The following is a 19,345-nucleotide window of genomic DNA, read 5'->3' as shown; positions in this document are numbered from 1 at the left end:
CTACCTTCAAGAGGTAGGTAGGGAAAATATTGGAATCCCTGGTTTACAGATGAGGAAACTGAGGTTCCAAGAGGTAAGTGACTTGCTCTGGGTCACACAGCTAGTAAGTGGCTTCTGTATCCCTATTCCCCTGAATAGACTGTGTTCTAGACAGAATGCCTTCAGTGGAGAGAAACAGACAACATAGACATTTGGTTTTCCCTGCAGAGCTATGATTTTCACAGATAAAATCTATTTCTGAGGATTTGGGAGACAGTGAATGGATGAAGGGATATTGGTATAATTTCAGAGTTTTAACCCTCCTAGAGAACAGCTGTTTGAAACCAAGGGAAAGAAAGCTTGCTCAAGCCAGCTGGTTCTTCTCAGAGGCACCATTCAGTCTGCCATGATTGAGACCCTAGTGTTGTCTGGGACTTTGCCTTCTCCTTTACCTTACAAAGTGCTCTGGATTCTCCCTCTGCATGGGGCCCCTTCTATCTATTGCCCCTGCTCTCTCTTTAATCTTTAGTCACTTGCCTGAACAAAATACAATAGCTTCCTAACAGGTCTGCCCACCTCCAATCTCTCTTGAATACCTTGGTCCAAATGATCTCCCTGTAATCACTCTGCTATTACAATTTGGACTCTGCAGAACAGGGATGCACTTTGTAGCCTGTCCTATCAACCAAGTATCAAAGTCAGGAATGGAAATAGGAAGGAAAATGACATTTGATCCCCTATCCTTTGAAAAAATGATGCCCCATGGCTCCAATGCACTCTTCTCACCCAATAGAATCCTGAGCTTCATTCAAAGGTACCAGCTTTTACAAGAGAGCTTTGCTGATTTTTCCAGTGGGTAGCATTCTCTCTCTCTTGAAATTACTTTGTAGTATTTTATATGGAATTCATATTTGGGCAACTAGGTAGCATTGTAGATGGAGAGCTGGACCTGGAGTCAGGAAAACCTGAGTTTAAATCCAGCCTTAAATATTTACTAGCTGTGTGACCCTGGGCAAGTCACTTAAACCCCTCTCTGCCTCAGTGTCCTCACCTGTAAAATGGAATAACCTAACAGCACTTGTCTTCCAGGATTGTTGTAAGAATAAAATGAAATATTGGTAAAGTGTTTTGCAAACCTTAAAATACATCTATATATGCATATGTACATATATGTATATATGCCATTATAATTTTCATTATAATTTCATAATAATTTTCATTATTACTTTTATCATTTATGCATGTGTATATGGTACATAGTAGATTTTTAATAGATGTTTGCTGAGTTAATTTGAATATATACGTATGTGAATATGTGTATATGTATAAAATACATATATAATCAGGGTGAGTGCATATGTGTATGTGTATATATGAATATATATATACTGATTTATAGTATATAAATGTGTACACACACAAACACATGCACATACTCACTGATTTCATTGTTCTGGATTAGCTCTATTGTGGAAACTCCCTCTGCTGCTTCATCCTGTCAGTTTATTGCCTTAGTTAGTTGCTGGGAGTTAACTTGCCTGAGGTCACATAGCCAGCCAAGTCAAATGTATTTATTTGATTAAAGCAACCACTATGTGCCAGGCTAAAGACTGATGTGTGTCAGAGACAGGACTTGATGCCAGTTCTTCCAGACTGTTGGACTGGACGGGCTCTCTATCCACAAGGCTATACCACCTCTCCCATTTATATACAGATACAGGCTTAGATAGAGATCTGTTTTTCCAATGATGTCAGATACATATTTATGATATATATTAGCATATCAGCAAGACTCACAGACCCTTAGAACCCCAAAGGTCCTTCACATCACCTCGTTGGATACATGAGGAGTCAATCTCAGAAAGGTTAGAAGCCGGAGTTTGCCATTGTCCCTGCGTGGCAAGACCAAGCTGAACAAGGTCGACACTTCAGCCACGGGTGGGAAAGTCGTCCTGGGACAAGATGTGCTCCCAGATTAAGCCGACATCATCTTAGAGCTTCTTTCCACACCAAGCTGCCCGGCCCTATTTGGAAGCTCCAGTGGGCTTGAGGGCTGCCATCTCCTCAGCCCTGTCTCCCAATCAGCGCCACCTGATCGGCCTCGTAGAGAAGGGCTCCTTTGGGTAGGGAAGCCAAAATGAAAACCTTACTGCTCAGATGAAAGCACAATTTACTCCAACACTTCAGTTTGGCTGGGTTCCCTTGCTTCTGTGCTTTGACAAGGAATCTATTATTTAAATGCAAACAAAATAAATAAATAAATTCAGAAAGATGAGGATGAATTTAGTTCCCTATTCTTTACATACTGATGATGATAATATTTGCCTGTTAGAGTTCCTTGCTGGAGAAGCATTGTCACGATAAAGGAGAGGCCCTTGACAGGCTTGGGATTCTTGAAGACAAAGACTCCACCTGTAAATAGTCTATGAAGCACGTCACTTAAGCGAGCCCTACCTCAGTTCCCTTAATAGTGGAATGAGTCAGAAGCAGAGTCTGAGAGCAGAGGGAAGAGTGTTCCAGGCTGAGTCCAGTTCCTTCATTGTAGGGCTGAGGGCCTGTAATGCGAATGTAAATTTTAAAGATCTTCCCTGCCCCTAGGCTGAAGTGCACCGGAGGCCTGGGGAGGGAGGCTTGTTTTTCAGTGGATGCTTTTTGATTGGCCAGTGGGTCAGTGGGGTTGTTGCATTCTCTGAGCCAGGAGAGGGCTATATAAGCCCTGATGTGTAGCTTTGTTTTGGGACTCACTTTGAGAAGTGTTCTGTGGTTTGATCTGAATTCTGGGAAGCCGTTGTTGAGAGTCCCCCGGCTTTGAAAAACCCAGAATGTGGAAACCCAGATGTTGACTGGGTATGGATGTAATGGTTGGACAGTTTGGAAATCTGTCTACTTGATGTTTCTGTCTTGATGATTATGCCTGTATACTTTGAGGTTCGGGGTGCTGACCTTTTCTCCTGAACAAGGTAGACGATATGTGTCTGACTGATTAAAGTGGGCTTGTTAACCCATTTTGAGTTGCTTTCCTTTAGCAAGGCAGATCCAGGAACCTGTGGTAGCTGCAAACCCTGCGGACGCTTGGGGTGCTTGCTGCTACAGGGCCCAGGTCATTACTAGGTTGCTACTAGGTGATCTTGGAGATGTCATCCAGCTTTGGGTCTGTATGACACAGCAAGCAAGTGGACCCACGGAACCATAGATTTAGGGCTGGAGTCAAAAGTCCCCTAGGCCAACCCTTTCATTTTACAGATGAGTCCCATGGGGGGAAGGTCACTTGCCCAGTGTCACACAGGGAGGAAGGGACAGTGCTGAGCCATAAGCCCAGCTCTTCAGTTTCTGAGTTCAGCCCCTTTCCACTATACCCAATGGTGCGAAGCAGCCAACCAGGGAGATCTCCTGCTGTCTCCACATTCGAGAATGTAGAATCGATGACGCCATGATTATTCCTGCTCTGTTATATCATTCTTTCCCCCAGGCCTCCTTTCACAAACATGAGATGTTAATAATCAGATAGGAGATGATGGACTCAGAGGACAGACTGAAGAACATTTTTTTTGGACATGACTAATGAGGGAATTTGGCTTTACTTGACTGACTATGCATGTTTGTAAGAGGTTTTGAATTTCTTGCTTTCTGGGGGAGGGAAGAGGCAAAGGGAGAGAGAGATCAGAAAGAATTGGGAATTGAAAATAAAATTAAGTTGAATTTTTGAAAAAGATATTTGTGCCATGACTTGATTCAACACAGGTACACAAACATCCATGAAATGTCTAGGAGGTAGCCATATGATACAGTGGATAGGGCATTGGGCTTAGTCAGGATAGACTTGAGTTCAACCCTAGCCTCAGACATTTACTAGCTGTATGACTTTGGACAAGTCACTTAACCTCTGCCTGCCTCAATTTCATCATCTGTAAAATGAGGATAATAAAATAGCAATCTTCCAAGGTTAAGTATAAAATGAGATAATATTTATAATTTTGTTTTTTATTCATTTCAGGCAATTCAGACTCTTTGTTCCCACCCCCAATTTGGGGTTTCCTTGGCAGAGATACCAGAGTGCTTTGTGATTTCCTTCTCCAGCTCACTTTACAGATGAGGAAACTGAGGCAAACAGGGTTTAGTGACTTGCCCAGGGTCACACAGCTAGTAAGTGTCTGAGGCCAGATTTGAACTCAGGAAGACAAGTCTTCCTGATTCCAGGCATGGTGCTCTGTGCACTGTGGCGCCCCCTAGAGACACAACAACCTAGATAAATGGCTGAATGGGATAGGAAGCAAAGTCTGGTTTGACGCACACAGCTTTGCATTCACTTTGGGTCAATGAAGATAGCTCAGCTTTGAGGTTGTTTTTGCTGCAAAGTTAAAAAGAGGCCAATTTAGGCTTGATGTCAGGAAAGGTTTCCTGACAATGTGACAGAGCAGTTCCCACTCCTTGTCAGTCATGTGTATAGTGGTGGGGATTTCTTTCTGCAGGGCTGGGCTAGAAGAGGTCTCTCCTAACTCTCAGGTTCTGGGATTCGGGGGTCACTGTTGAATCCTCCCATTTCTAGGTGTATCTTCAGCTTTCGTCAGGGATGCCGAGGGCATTTGTAACTTACCCTCAACAAATTCTCGACTTCTAGTAGAAAGGGCTATCAACAGAAAGACCCGAGAATCTTCAAAGACAGTAGAGCTACCAACAATTCCCTCTCCTTCAGAGTTAAAAGAAGGAATCAGTTTCCCACTTCAGTGCCAAGAAAATGAGGGTCGGCCTTGAGACTAAGAACTCTCTGCCAATGGAAACTTATCCGATGCTGAAAGGACTTCCTGATGTGAAGGGCAGGGGCGGCATCTTCCATATGGAGGAGGTATCTATGGATACTTGGATGGAGAGATGGACCAGACTGCCTCTCACAGCCCCTTTCAGTTCTGTGACATTTTTATTATCCAGTGATACATAATCAGTCAATCATCAAGCATTTTTGAGCCCTACTAAGCATCAGGGACTAGTTATACAAATACAAAATGAAAAATAGCCCCTGCCCTGACTCAATCAACAAACATTTGAAGCACCTAGTCACTTACTTAACACGTGGTCTCCCCTGTTAAAAATGGGAGCTTCCTGAGGTCAGGGACCTATTTTTGCTTTTCCTCTATCCCCAGTGCTTAGCATGGTGTCTATAAGCACTTAGAACAATGTTTGTTGATTGACAGTGCCTGACTGGCGACATACACAGAAATGAAACAGTCCTTGCCTTCAGGAAATGTGAATTCTCTGGGAACTTACTTAAATATCTTCTGGAAAAGAAAGGTGGACATAGAGTCAGATGTTCTGACCTAGATTTGATTCCCAACTCTTCTGTTTACTATTTCTGTGACCTCAGCTACTTCCTTTCCTGTCTCTAGACCCCAGTTTCACCATCTGTATAATGGAGTGGTTGTACTAGATTAATTCCCAAGTTTCCTTGGATTCTGGATCCTGGATCCTGGATCATTCCTATACTCTTAAAAGTACTAGATGGAGCAGTAGTTAGTTCTGGGCTTGGAATCAGAAAGACCTGATGCCAAATAGAGCCCCAGAAGCCTACTAGCTGTGTGACCCTGGGCAAGTCACTTAACCTCTGTTTTCCTCAGTTTCCTCATCTGTAAAATGATAATAATAGCAACTAGCTCACAGAGGTTGTGAGGATTAGATAAGATATTTAAAAGCACTCTGAAAACCTTAAAGATAAATAGATATGTATATAGATATATAATTATTGGTGTTTTTGTTAATGCCCTTCAGGCAGGAATTTTTTTTAAGTCTTTGCATCTTCAGCACTCAGCATGATACCTGGAACAGAGTAAATACTTCATAAATGTTTATTGGATTGGAACTGGGTGAAACATGTGGGACTTCCAGACCCTATTAGCTGCCTTCCAGAACCATTTCCATACAGCAGATTGGGCCTCTGTCTCCACAGAATTAAAAATTCACAAAAATCATTTTATTTTAAAATGCAGTTTAGATCTGAATTCCCAAAGAATAACAGCCTGAACTCAGAAGCAGTCTGTCAACAAGCATTTATAAGGAGCCTACTATGTGCCAAGGTGAGGGGGGGGGAATATGAGGAAAGACAAAAGCACAGCCCCTCCCAAGAGTTTGCATTCCAACGTGTAAGACATCTCCCAAATAAATAACTGTTAGAGATTCATAGAGAGGGGGAGGATGATTAAACATGGTCAGGAGAGAGATCAGGTTACTCAGTACGCCTGCCCACATGCTGAAAGAGTAGATTTTCCACACTTTATTTTCTGGATATTTTCTGGCTCAGAGTCCAGCCCCTGGGACAGTATTTCACAGTTAAATGGATCTTGCAATAAGGGAGAGAAAAGCTTTTCAAATCCGATCCTTGACTGGTGGGCATCAGAGCCTGTTAGAGCTCTAACGGCAAAGCCTGCCAGTCAACTGTTCACAGGGGGAGGGAGTTCAAAGTCAAGACTGGGAAAATAACGAGATCTCACGTTTCTCTACCACTTGGTCTACACTTTCCTCACATCAGCCTTCTGGGCTAGACCGTCTATCCCCTTAGAGGCTGAGTCTCAGGTCTCAGCTTCATCTTTTCCTGTCTATGTTATGTTGGCTATGTGACCCTGGGTAAGTCATGTAACCTCTTAGTGAGTGTCCCAGAAAATTTTGTAAGGCTACACATTGTAGAACAGTTCATCCCAATTTGTCTTGGTGGAGGGAATTTCCTCCCTGGGAATACTCAGCAATGAAATCACAGGTCTCGATGGGGAAAAAAAATTCTCTGTAGTGTGGTATGGTAAAGATACCTAGGACTAGAATCAGAATGAACAAGTGAAAAGGCGTTTGTTAATATTAATAGCTAACACTCATACAGTGATTACTGCCTGCCAGGCGCTGGGCTAAGCCCCTGACAATTATGATCTCATTTGAATCTGACAACCCTGGGAGTTAGGTGCGATTGTTATCCCCATTTCACAGATGAAGAAACTGAGGCAAAACAGAGATTAAGTGATTTGTCCAGGATCACAAAAGCCGGCAAGTGTCTGAGGCTTGATTTGAACTCAAGTCTTCTGACTTCAGGGCCAGCACTCTGTGCACTGTACCACCTGACTGCTCCTAAGTGCTTATAAATAGAAAAGGAAGACAGAATGCACTCTAACGAAGTTCCCATTCTCATGGGTTCCTTAGAGACCACGGATTCTCACTTCTTCATTTTAGAGCTTTGCTATTTATTAGTCCTGTGACCTTGAGCAACCTTTGGTGAATCTCATTTCCCTCATTTGATTCCATTTAGCAAACATTCACTAGGTTATCTACTATGGGTAAAGCAGGAAGCAGAGTTATGCTTCCCCACCCATAGGCAGGTGAACCATTGGCCCCATGAGTCGGGGTATCCAGAAAGCCCAAGGTTTGCAGTATCCAGGAGACCAAGCATAGGAAAGTTGATACTGACCCAGGGCAGAAGTAAGGCCAGGTACACTGGGTACATTGCTTTCTTTAGGGGCACAAGTGAGACAAGATAGCAACTGGCATGGAGGAAGCTTGTTTGTATTCTCTGCAGTAATGGGACAGCAATGGAGAGTGCCATGGAAATCTAGCCTCACTGTCTGACTCTCTGCAAATTCCGTAATCTGTCAGCCTCTGTTTCCTCAGCTGTAAAATGGGAATCATAATAGCACTTACCTCACAAGGTTGTTTTGGGGATCAAATGAGGTCATGTTTGTAAAGCACTTAGGCTCTGGTGCATAGTAGGCACTTATAGATGCTTGTTGACTTCTTACCTTGGAAGGGACAGAGTCTTTGCTCTGTTCCCTCCTGCTGCCCCCTCATCCAAAGGGGGTGATCACATGAGATAATGTACTCAGTTCTGCCCCTCACACCTGAGTCTGGTATCAGTTTTCTTTAGGTGAATTCCTTTTAAAATATCACAGTTTTATTAGCCTACAAAAATCAAATAAAAATGATGTAATGTAGGTAAATATTTATGACTAATAAAAATGGCCATAATAATAACAAGACGAATGATCATAGTGATTTATCTGACAAAATCTGAGACCGTGCTCCTTTGGCCCCACAGACACACAGACAAATATGGGCCCCTCAGAGCCTTTCACTTCTCCAGAGAGCACACACACACAGGACATGCCATCTGAGGCTAATTTCTAAATCAGGAAACCACAGAGTGAGCTACAGAACTCAGACCTAGGCTGGAAAGGAAGCCATGTCCCATCACTAACAAGAGCGTAAAAGCTACCACTAGGAAGCCCTGCTTTGTTGCAACCTGACTCTGAGCTCCAGCTGCAGAATGTTTTTATTGTTCTGGAATGTCCCCATCAACACCACCAGTTGGAAAATGCCCTAGTATTGGTGAGCTTCTGAGGAAGCTTTTAAATGTACACTATATATCTATAATTACTGCCCAGGGGCCCAGTTATCAGCCTCTGGACCATTCCCTATCAATGCATGCTTGTGCATCCCTGTTCACCCCTGTTAAATAGGTCAGACCGCAAGTACAGAAAGTAAAACTAACCTCAACCTCCATGCGGTTTTCCTTACTACTCAGATTAACTGTTCCTAATGGACATGGAGGTAATAGTTAACCTTGGGCTCAGGGAGGCTCCTTTTATGTGTTCGTGTAGACAACAGGGAATAAAGAGCCTGAGCACAAATAAACACAACAAAGGGAAAGATTGCTGAGTCTGGAGTCACTTGATTGCCTCTGGGACCTTGAACCAATCTAGGCAGCCATTTTTCTCATTTTATAATGAGGGGGTTGGACTAGATGGCCTCTGAGGTCCCTTAAAACTCCAAAACACTGATCCTAGGAACTCAGTGCACTGGCCCAGGAGATGGCAGACTTGGGTTCAAATCCTGCTTCTGCTACTTAGCAGCTGTTGCCTCATGCAAGTCACTTAACTTCTGAGTCTCAGTTTCCACATCTATAAAATGAGCAGGTGGTACTAGATGACCTCTAGGTGTCCTTCCAGAATGCTTCTGATAATACCCAACATGACTTAGGCTGTTGCAGTTATACAACAATCCCAGACAATCCCAAAAGAGTCAGGATGAAAAGGGCTATCCACCTCCAGAGAGAGAACTGAGGAGCTCTGGGTGCATATTAAAATATAATTTCTTCACTTTCTTTATTTTTCTTGTTTTGTTTTACTTTGTTTTGCAACATGACTAATACAAAAATGTTTTGCATGACTTTACATGTATAATTGATGCAATATTGCTTACCTTCTCAAGGGTGGGGAGAGAAGAACTGGAGAGAGGGAGAGAATTAGGAAATAAAAAAAATTAAATTAATGTTAATATAAATAATTAATAATTTTAAAGTATTCAGGAACTAAATGAAATATGCTTCTGACATGGATTGTCTCTGTGACCTTGGACAAGTCAGAGACCTCTCTGGGTCATAGACATCTCTCTCCGTCTATAAGTTGCAGAGAAGGCACCAACCTGCACAAACAGGAGCTTCCTCACATGGGAGTTCCTTGCTCCCTAGACCAATGAGATCATCCATGCAGTCCCTTTTCTCCATGCATTTACTCCCGCAACTTTGTCATGCCAGCTAAATGAGGGACAAAATTAGGTAGCCATGGCTAAGGTGCAAAGTGAGCTAGTCACAGTTAGATTGGTTGAGTTGGTGCAAACAGGAAGGAGAATGCAATGACCGACTTATTGGGTCAATCAAAGGCTGGCCTTTCCGTGGTCAAAGGCAAGAGATATACACAGGAGAAGTAACAGGAGACAGAAGAGACAAGGATGAAAGTTTGAGAGAAGAGGAAAGCCAGCAGGAGAGATCTGCAAAGATGGCTGTTAAAATGAGAGAGAAACAGAGACAGAGAGAGAGGAGACAGAGAAAGAAGAAGAAGAGGAGGGAGGTGGGGAGGATGAGAAAAGAAGAGAGTGACAGAGACAGAGAGAGGGAGGGAAGGAGATAGACAGAGACAGCATGGAAGGGACAGAAGACCAAACAGTGGGGAAGGAGTATCTTCATTTATTCATTCAGCAAACATGCATAAAGGACCTACTATATGAAAAGCTCTGTCTATGTCAGGTGCTGGAGAGATGAAGATGAAAAATGCCCCCTCCCTTGTTCTCAAGGGATTTCCATTCCTCTGGAAGAAAAGAACAATGGCTATAGAATGCAAAGGGGACAAAGGAGAGGCCCCAGCCAAGTGCTATTGGTGGAGGGGAGTCAGGGTAGGCTTCATAGTGGAAGTGGCACCAGGGCTGAGGAATGAATGCTTACTAATTGGTTACTGTGTACCCAGCACTGTGTTACACACAAACTGGGCAGTCTCTTTTCTCAAGGAGTTCATACTGTAACCAGAGGAGAAAACACCTTAAAACAAAGTTACCAGTGGATGGGAAAGCGCAGAAGTCCTGGTGGGGCAGCAGAAGGGCCAGGTGTCCTTAGCAGGTCAGTAGGTCAGAGGAATGTGCCTATGGGTCTGAAGGGCATAGAGGCAGGGCAGATAGGGAGGCTAGGTGACCCTCTATCCCATAAGAAGGAATGGAGCAGGTGACCCCATCTCGTCCCAGTCATGTTAATGACGCAGCAGCTGTGTTCAGAATGGCTTTGAAGAACTGCTTGTGCCCTGGGTTTCTTCTGTAAAATAGCAAGCCAGCTCTGGAGCAGAGAGGTTTAAGAGAGCCTGAGTCAGGAGATGAGCAGTCCCAACTGAGTCCTTTACAAGCCCTTGGAGGGTGAGGTGGGGAGGTGGTGAGGAGAGCTCCATGGCTTCAGCCTCCCCCTCCATCACAGGAGAAACTTGTGAGCTTAGAAGGGTTCAAAGAATTCCCACTGGCATCCTAATTTTAGGTTTAGGGTTTTAGGGAGGCTAAAGACCCCAAAATACCAACATGCTGGGTCCTGCCGAATGAATTTAACTCAAGCCTTCTCTCAGTGAAAGAAAAGCAAAGTTTATTAGAGATTCATCATAATGGGCAGACTCTTAAGGAGCCTTAGTATTCGTGAAGCTTGTATTGACAAGCAGGCCAGAATAATCTAACACAGAGGCAGTGTGCTCTAGCTTAATCTCAGTACCTTCCTGGAGGCAGGATGGAGTTTATGTACAGAAAGATTATGGGAGGATTTGGGGTGGTCTAGAGGAGGAATTTGGGGAGGGTCTTGAGGAGGAGTCTAAGGATAATCTTGAGGTCAGACTCTAGGGATTAAGGGTAGGAAATAGTTGAAGGCTACCTAGCCATGACAGCCAATGGAGGGTAACAGATTTGGTACAGATATTTTGATAGGATCAAGGGTGGGAAGTAGCTGGACAATGGAGGGCTAGGCTAGGTTAAGAGTCACAGAGATTTGGGTTTAGGAATAATTAAAGGCTTATGGCCTCAGGCAAATGCCTCATCAAATGGGAAGATTCAAGGGAGTTCCCAGAACCTAAACCCCATCTCTGGCATCATCTCAGTGGACCCTAATGACTGGTGGAAGTGTATGTATCCCAAGTCCAAGAAAGACTGGGAGGAAAGGCATCTTTAGGGCTCGGCAAGGAGCCCATCAAAAAAGCCATACTATTCTTTAGGGGAACTTTTTGAGTCACTTTCAAAGGAGAGGAAAGGGCCTCCTCTGAGCTATGATTTACCCCTTTACCACACATGTAATATCTAAGTTTGAAAACATTTTTCCTTGTACATACTCATACATGATCATGGGAAAGTGTACCCTGGACTAGGAAGATGTTTTTATGCCCATAATATCACCATATCAAATTTTCCTTTCTAAAAAATAATTCATTCTGGCTAATTGATATTAACTGATAATAGAAGTATATCTGTGGGGGCTCATGCTATAACACATAAAAGACACCTACAGACCTCGAGGAGGTAAGTAACCCTAGAGCCCTGAGGGGCCATAGCAGCTCTGCTCTGGGGGCCTGACTCTTTAGTCAGAACAGGAGATGGAAGATTAGCTCCAGAGCCTGGCAGCTGATTCATTCCAAAAGTATTTACCAAGCACCTACTAGTCACTCACACTACAAAGACAAAACAAAAAATAGGTCCTGAGTTCAAGGAGCTTAAACTGAGGGGCTGGATGTGGGACAGGAGGAAGAGAGAAAATATTTAAACACTTTAGGAAAAAGGCAGTAAGAACAACCAGAGGGGCAGCTAAATGGAGCTATAGTGCACAGAGCACCTAGGTTCAAATCCAGCCTCAGATGCTTACTAACTGTGTGACCCTGGGCAAGTCACTTCACCCTGTTTGCCTCAGTTTCCTCATCTGTAAAATGAGCTGGAGAAGGAAATGGCAAACTACTCCTGTATCTTTGCCAAGAAAACCCCAAATGGGGTCATGGAGGGTTGGAAGGGACTGAACTGACTCAACAACCAATCACTAAAGGGAATAGGAAGGATTGTAGGAGGTGTCAGTCCAAGAAGCATTTATTAAGTACTTATTATGAGTTACTCACAGTACTAAGATAGGAATGCAAATAAAAGCAAAAAGAAAGACTGTCTCTGCCCTCAAGAAGCTTACATTCTAATGGGGGTGGGGGTGGGGGGTGATAATACAGAAAAGGAAGCTGAAATGGGAGAGGTGAGGGAAAAGCACCAGTTGGGGGGTGAGGGGATGAAAGTCCAGATCTGGTGTGAAGTGAAGGGACTGATGTCCTGGAATGAAAGTTCTGAGGGGGGGTACAGGTGGCGCTTTGGAGAGAAGAATTCTAGGATTGAAATCATTAGGATGAAGAGCTTTTTGGAGCACAATGGGGACGACTGGAGGGAGAAGGGAAGTGACAGCACCTAAGTTATGAATGGTGCTAAAGATTTTGTGAGTGTTCTCTCTCCAGCTACATTGTGTACTTGTGGGTACAAATACTACTAGGCATTGGATTGAAAACATTCCTACTTTTTTTTTCTTTGTATGCTCCCATTGACTGAGAACTGAATATCTATTGAACAGAGAGCTAAAAGCAATTACCTCCCAATGACCAATGTCACTGTTAGCATATAAAGTATTGAACTTGGAGTCCTGCTTTAAATCCTGCTTCAAAAAATGCATTAGCTGTGTGATCCTGGGCAAGTCACTTAACCTCTCTCAGCCTCAGTTTCCCCATCTGCAAAGTGGAAAATAATAATAGTATCTATTTCACAGGGTTGTTGTAAAGCTCAAATGAGAAGACATTTCTAAAGTCCTTTATAAGCCTCAAAGCATTATATAAATGCTAGATGATAATGATTATCATATCCTGAAGGGCAGGGCTTATTTCATTATTTTGTTTTTTAATCCCCAGTGCTGAACACAAAGCAGCGAATGAATAAATAAATACTCATTGATTGCTCCCAAATAAGATGTTTCCTACTGCTGTGACCTCCTGTTTCTGCTGCCTCCTCCTCAGCCTGAAGTCTCTTTCAGCTGAAGACCTGGATTCCTATAATCCTATGATTGACTGAACTGACTTTCTGCTATAAGGTACCAGAGCAATGAAATGCCAACAGATTTTGTTTACTAAATTACACATTTTTACTGAAGACTAAAAATGCATATCTTGAGAATCTTGGCAATTCACAAATCCCTAATTCTGACATTTTTTTTCTCCTCATTTGGGGGGACATGTCAATGTGCCTTTTACAAGTGTCTCTTTTTTCTACTAACAAAATGCTCAAGTCAAATCCTCATAATGAAATAGATTCTTAGGCAACAGAATTCAATTTAATTCTACAAACATTAAGTACCTACTGGATGCCAGGCTTTGATGGCATTAAGAGAAAACCAAACACTTCCTGACCCCAAGGAAGGAACATTTAACTGGATACAAACAAACACACCCAAACCTGCAATCCTTAGACCCTAGTAATGGATCTTCACATCCTCTGCCAGACCGCCCTTTGTTTATCTTTCTCCATCTACTTCACCTATTTTTTATTCACTTCACCTATTTCTGTGTTTTGCCAGAAGGTCTAATCTGAGAACTGGTTCTTCCCCTTGGAATATTTGCCCTAAAACACTATTTTGAGGAGGCAGGTGAAATGAGGAACCTGCCTAAAATCAGAGCTTGTTCCATAGTACACGTGGGGATCTGAAGAAGGATAGGCTTGGGACAGAAAGAGTGAGCACAGATGTTGCCAATGCAGATTTAGGCTAGAGTTCACTGTACTGTTCTCGTTCTTGGGGGGAAAAGCTGAGGCTGGGAAGGGCTGATTGACCTTAATTGCTGCCTACTTAAAGGCTCACTCACTGTGAGTCGAGTGAAGGTTTAGATGGAGGTCGGTGACGAGATTTGGGAAGGTTGCAGCTGCAGTGGACTCCCAAAGAAGCTTCTCTGGAGTGTAAGTTTCTGTTTTTATCTCTTGGTGTGTTGCCTCCTTGTGTGTATTAATTCCCTTCCTACACTGTTATGGCTGTCCCTCATTCCTCAAGGGTTAAGGTCTGTTGCCCAGTAAAGGGGAGTCTCTGATGATAAGCCCATCTTGGGACAACCTGGGAGGGGGACAGGGAATTCTGATAATTACCTGACTCCATTCCATCCTCCTAGGAGAAGGTTTCAGAGCCCCAAGTGAAACTATGTCCCCCTAGCACCTGGCCCCAGGTCTTCCTCCTCCTGATACACTGGATGATCTGAAACCAGTTAGTCAAAATTCAGGGAAGTTGGTCTATGAGGATGGTGTAAGAGCAGTGGCTCTGTGGTTGCAGCCCCAAGGCCCCCAGGCCTCTATTTTCTTAAATTCCTTTTTTATTTACTAGGTAGAGAGAGCAAACACCCTGGCCCAGGTGCTTTAAAAGCATAAGCTTTGTGTTGCACCAGATCAAGCCTTGGGTAGGCTTCTCCTTTAGAAGATTGGGAGAGGCTAGCTCTCAGTGAGTCATTCTCCAGATTAAAGAAGGGAGTCAAGCACCAGAATATGGACTGTTATGCTAGGACTGTGATGGAGTGAGTATGATAGAAAGGCAGAGGAGTGGAACAGAGTAGAGTAAAACACACAACAGCTAAAGATTACAGTAATCTTGTGTTTGACAAGTGGGAAAACGTGAGCTTTTAGGATAAGAATTTATTATTTGGTGAAACTTATAGGGGAAGCTGGAAAACAGTCTAACAGAAATTAGGCAGAAAGCAATATCTTACAACACACTTACCAAGGTCAAAAGGGATACGTGGCCTAATTACAAAGGGAGGTATCATAAGAATTAGAACACGAAACATATGACTGTCAGGTTTCTGGACAGGTAAACAATTTGGAAATAAACAAGAGTGAGGTATAAAATGGATCATTTTAATTACATAAGTTAACAAGGTTTTATATAAATAAAGCCAATGTAGCCAAGATCGGGAGGAAAGCAGAAAATTAGGAGAATTTTATAGACAGTTTCTCAGATAAGGTCTTATATCTCAAATAGATAAAGAACTTAGTCAAATCTATAGGAACAAGAGTCATTCTCCAATTAATAAATGATCAAAGGATATTTTCCAATGAAAAAATCAAAACTCTTTATAGTCATATGAAAAAATGCTCAAACTCACTATTGATTAGAGAAATGAAAATTAAAGCAGCATTTACACCTATTAGATTGGCTAAAATGACCGAAGGTGAAAGTGACAAATGTTGAAAGAGATATGGAAAAATTGGGACACTAATTCATTGTTAGTGGAGTTGTGAACTGATCCAACCATTTTGGAAGGCAATCTGGAAATATGCCCAAAGAGTTATAAAAATGCCTATATACCATTTGACCCAGGAACACCAATATTAGGTCTATTTCCCAAGATGATCAGGGAAAAAGGAAAAGAACTTATGTGATTTAGAATATTTCTAGCAGCTCTCTTTGTGGTGACAAAGAACTGGAAATTGCACAGATGCCCATCAATTGGGGGATGGCTGAACAAATTGTGGTATATGATCATGATGAAATACTGTAAGAAATTATGAGCTGGTTGATTCTAGGAAAACATGGAAAGACTTGTATAAAATAATCAAGAGTGAAATAAGCAGAACCAAGAGAATGTTGCATATAATAACAGCAATATTATTCTAAGAACTTTGAACCACTAAGTCATTTTGAGTATTATACTCAAATCAACTACAGAGAACCTATGAAGGAAGATGCTATCTGCCTTCAGAGAAAGAACAGATAAATACAAGTGTATATATAGTATAGTTTCACAGACACATACACACACATGTCTAATGGCAGCCTTTTTTTGGGTGGGGTAGGGAGGGAAAAAATGTTAAGAGTGCACAGCAGAGAATAAAAGAAAGCTTGGAAGGAAGCATAGAAAACAGTAGCTTTGAAAGTGATGTGTTGGGGCAGCCAGGTAGCACATCGAGTAAGAGCACCAGCTTCAGTGTCATGATGACCTGGGGATCAAATCTGGGCTCAGATACTCAGCACCACACCCAGAAATAACTGGCCATGTAACCCTTGAGCAAGTTACTTAACCCCGATTGCTTAAAAAAAAAAAAGAAAGTAATGTGTAATATATAGTTTTTTAAAAAAAAGTAAGTAGTACAAAATATAAAATTCATGGTTTTATATTTAATTCTCTTGTCATATTGTACTGAATCTGTGCAAATATGTTTTTTTGTCTTTAAGTTCAAAATTCATTTAAAAATATTTGGTAATTAAGAAATCATTAGTCATTTTGGAGAAAGTGGTTTCGGTTGGCTGATAAGATTGGAAGCCAGGCTGTAGAGAATTGAAAAGAAAGTTGAGTCATTAGTTAGAGAGGATGTCAAAGAGCTTGACAGGCAGGAGAGATATAGGAGATATTGTATTTTGAGGGTGGGGAGTGATGGATATGCTTATAGGCAATAGAGATAGAAAATTTAGAAAAAATTAAAATTTAGAAAATTTAGCCCAGTAGATAGAAATTGAAGACACATGAGTGAAGGGATGATCTATAATGGCAGTCTACTAGAGAGAATGGGATGGAATGGAATCACTTTTGTGTGTAGAGGGATTTGCTTAGGGAAGAAATGCCTCTTCACATGAGACAGGTAAAGACAAAGGTAGTGGTGGAAGGCATCTGTGTGATGTGATATGAGAAGGGGACAAGAGGCAGCTCTTGGCAAATGACCTCAAATTTTTTCAATGAAATCTGAGGCAAGGCTCTCAACTGTGAATGTGGGAAGAAGGGGAGCCACGTGAGGGTTGAGGAAAGATAAAGCCGCTGTGATGAGAGGGTTAGTGTAACAGGGAGGTGTAAAAGAATTGCCTTGAAGTAGTGAGAGCCCTGTTGCCCAGTCACACAGCAAGTAAATATCTAGCATGGAATTTGAACTATAGTCTTCCAGACTCCATGTCCAACATCCCAATACTTAAACTACTATGCTATTGACTTGACCTTCAAGTAAATGTTAGAAGGGCTTTATTCAATTTTGCTGGTTATCATCAACATTTTCTGTTTGTTTCCAAGCAGGGAGATGAGTGGCATCTAACCAAAGCCTGAAGGACATCCACCAAAACACTGCCCATAGGCAAGGGTATGGGAACTTCCTGCCTAGAGCCAAATGACTATCGATCTGTGACAAGTTGGGCTCAGAAGGGACATGTGACCATCTTAGAACAAGGAGAAAGGACAAATAGCCTCTCCTGTGGATTGGACATACCTAACACCTAATTATGCCTTTAGCATTAACTAATATACTTGTGTGAGCCCCTCAGCTCTGAAGGTGTCTAAGATATTACTGGGAATCTATTAGAGGATGGAAGGACATGGCATGCTGTGGTCCATGGGGTTGTGAAGAATCAGATGTGACTGAATAACAACATTATACTTGCAATCTATCTGCATTTGTTTAGTGACATCTTCTAATGGTGGGTCTTCTCCTTCAAAGATCATGGCTGACTTAGACAACATTTTGACTTTCCCCAGGCATGAGCAAGAACATAGCACTGTGGGGTGGCTAGGTGGCACAGTGAATAGAGAACCAGCCCTGGAGTCAGGAGGACCTGAGTTCAAATCCAGCCTCAGACACTTAACACAAAAACTAGCCATGTGGCCTTGGGCAAGTCACTTAACCCCAACTGCCCTCCAAAAAACCCAAAACAAAACAAAAAAAAGAACATAGCACTGTGCTATAAGAAATATTGATCTGATTATTTTTGCCAAGGTTTGTTAGCATGAGAAAGGTTCCCCTGCCATAACCAGGCAGACCTTCCCTAAGATTCATATCATATCTAGAAGAATTACAAATGCAAATGGGCCATAAAAGACTGGGCTCTGCCAGCAGAATCTCTGACCCTGCAGGCAAGGAAGCAGATGTATCTACATGAACAACTCATTCCAGAGTACCAAAGATTGATGACAAACCCTCATAATTCTCCAAAAAGGGATAGTATTCAAAGAGGGGTTTTCCTGGCATTGAAGAGAGCCTTTGTGATTATACCATTTTCATGACATCAAAATCCAGGCTGCCCCACCCCTTTTTCTTTTGGAGACAAATGTTATCAAAACAATCGAATCTCATTTTAAAAAAATCTCCAGACAGAGTAACTTGGCAAAACATTTCAGTGTTGCATCCATCAATCCCTATGATGGGGTGCTCAGACCCCAGCACCATATCTCTCCCTAGCCCAAACACCTTATCTCTGTCAAACTCATGAGTGGGCCCTGGTGAGGCAAACTATCTCTCTGTTACAAGAACAAACTGACTTCTGTAGAATTTCCCTTGTATGAACATGACTATCTCACACCAGCAGAACTATTATGTACTGGTGTTACCATATACAATCCAGAGGTCAAACTAGGGATGTCACCTCCTGAAGTTATTTTTTGCAAATGTAACAGACCCAAAACACACCCTTTAGAAGCCCCTCAACCCTACTGGCCATGACTGCGCCCAAGTTACAGAAACTCATCTTTCCTATATAAGCTTTAGCCGTCCTCCCATTAGGTTGCAAGTTTCCTAAGGAGCTCTGCCATATTTGCATTACAATAAACTTTTTGCCACTTGACTGGAAGACTGCTTGAGTTCATGAGTTCTTTCCAGACAACTCCGCCCTGAACCTTGGTATCCTGGGGTCCCTGAACCCCTAAACAGCATCAGTGCTCTTCTGCTCAATGGGCCAAAATAACCGCTTAAGAGTGCTTTGTTGAAAAAGTTCTTCTACCCCCCCCCCATAAGGAGGTCAGCGCATTGATCATAATTCTATCCTTAGTGTAAACTTTTCCTCATTGATTAAGCCTTAGTGTTTCATAACCTTTTTGTTGAATCATCGGGAAAAAAATGCCTCTACCTTTCAGATTGTCACTTTTCTTGATCACAGTGGGATAGTGAATTTGGTAATCTACTGAGTTCCCTTTTTTGAGAGTCCAGCTGGAATGCATACAATGGTTAGCTTTAACTTTCAGCTTTTTAGAAAGTTCCGATGCAGATGAGTTTTCTATGCCCTCTGGGATCCCTCCTAGCTCTGAACACC

The sequence above is a fragment of the Petaurus breviceps genome, unplaced genomic scaffold, assembly GCF_028583685.1.
Source record: "Petaurus breviceps papuanus isolate PSGF00001 unplaced genomic scaffold, PetGlider_PUasm1.0 185, whole genome shotgun sequence".
NCBI classification, from domain to species: domain Eukaryota; kingdom Metazoa; phylum Chordata; class Mammalia; order Diprotodontia; family Petauridae; genus Petaurus; species Petaurus breviceps.
The sequence above is the reverse complement of the archived record's forward strand: the minus strand, read 5'-3'. Positions refer to the sequence as shown.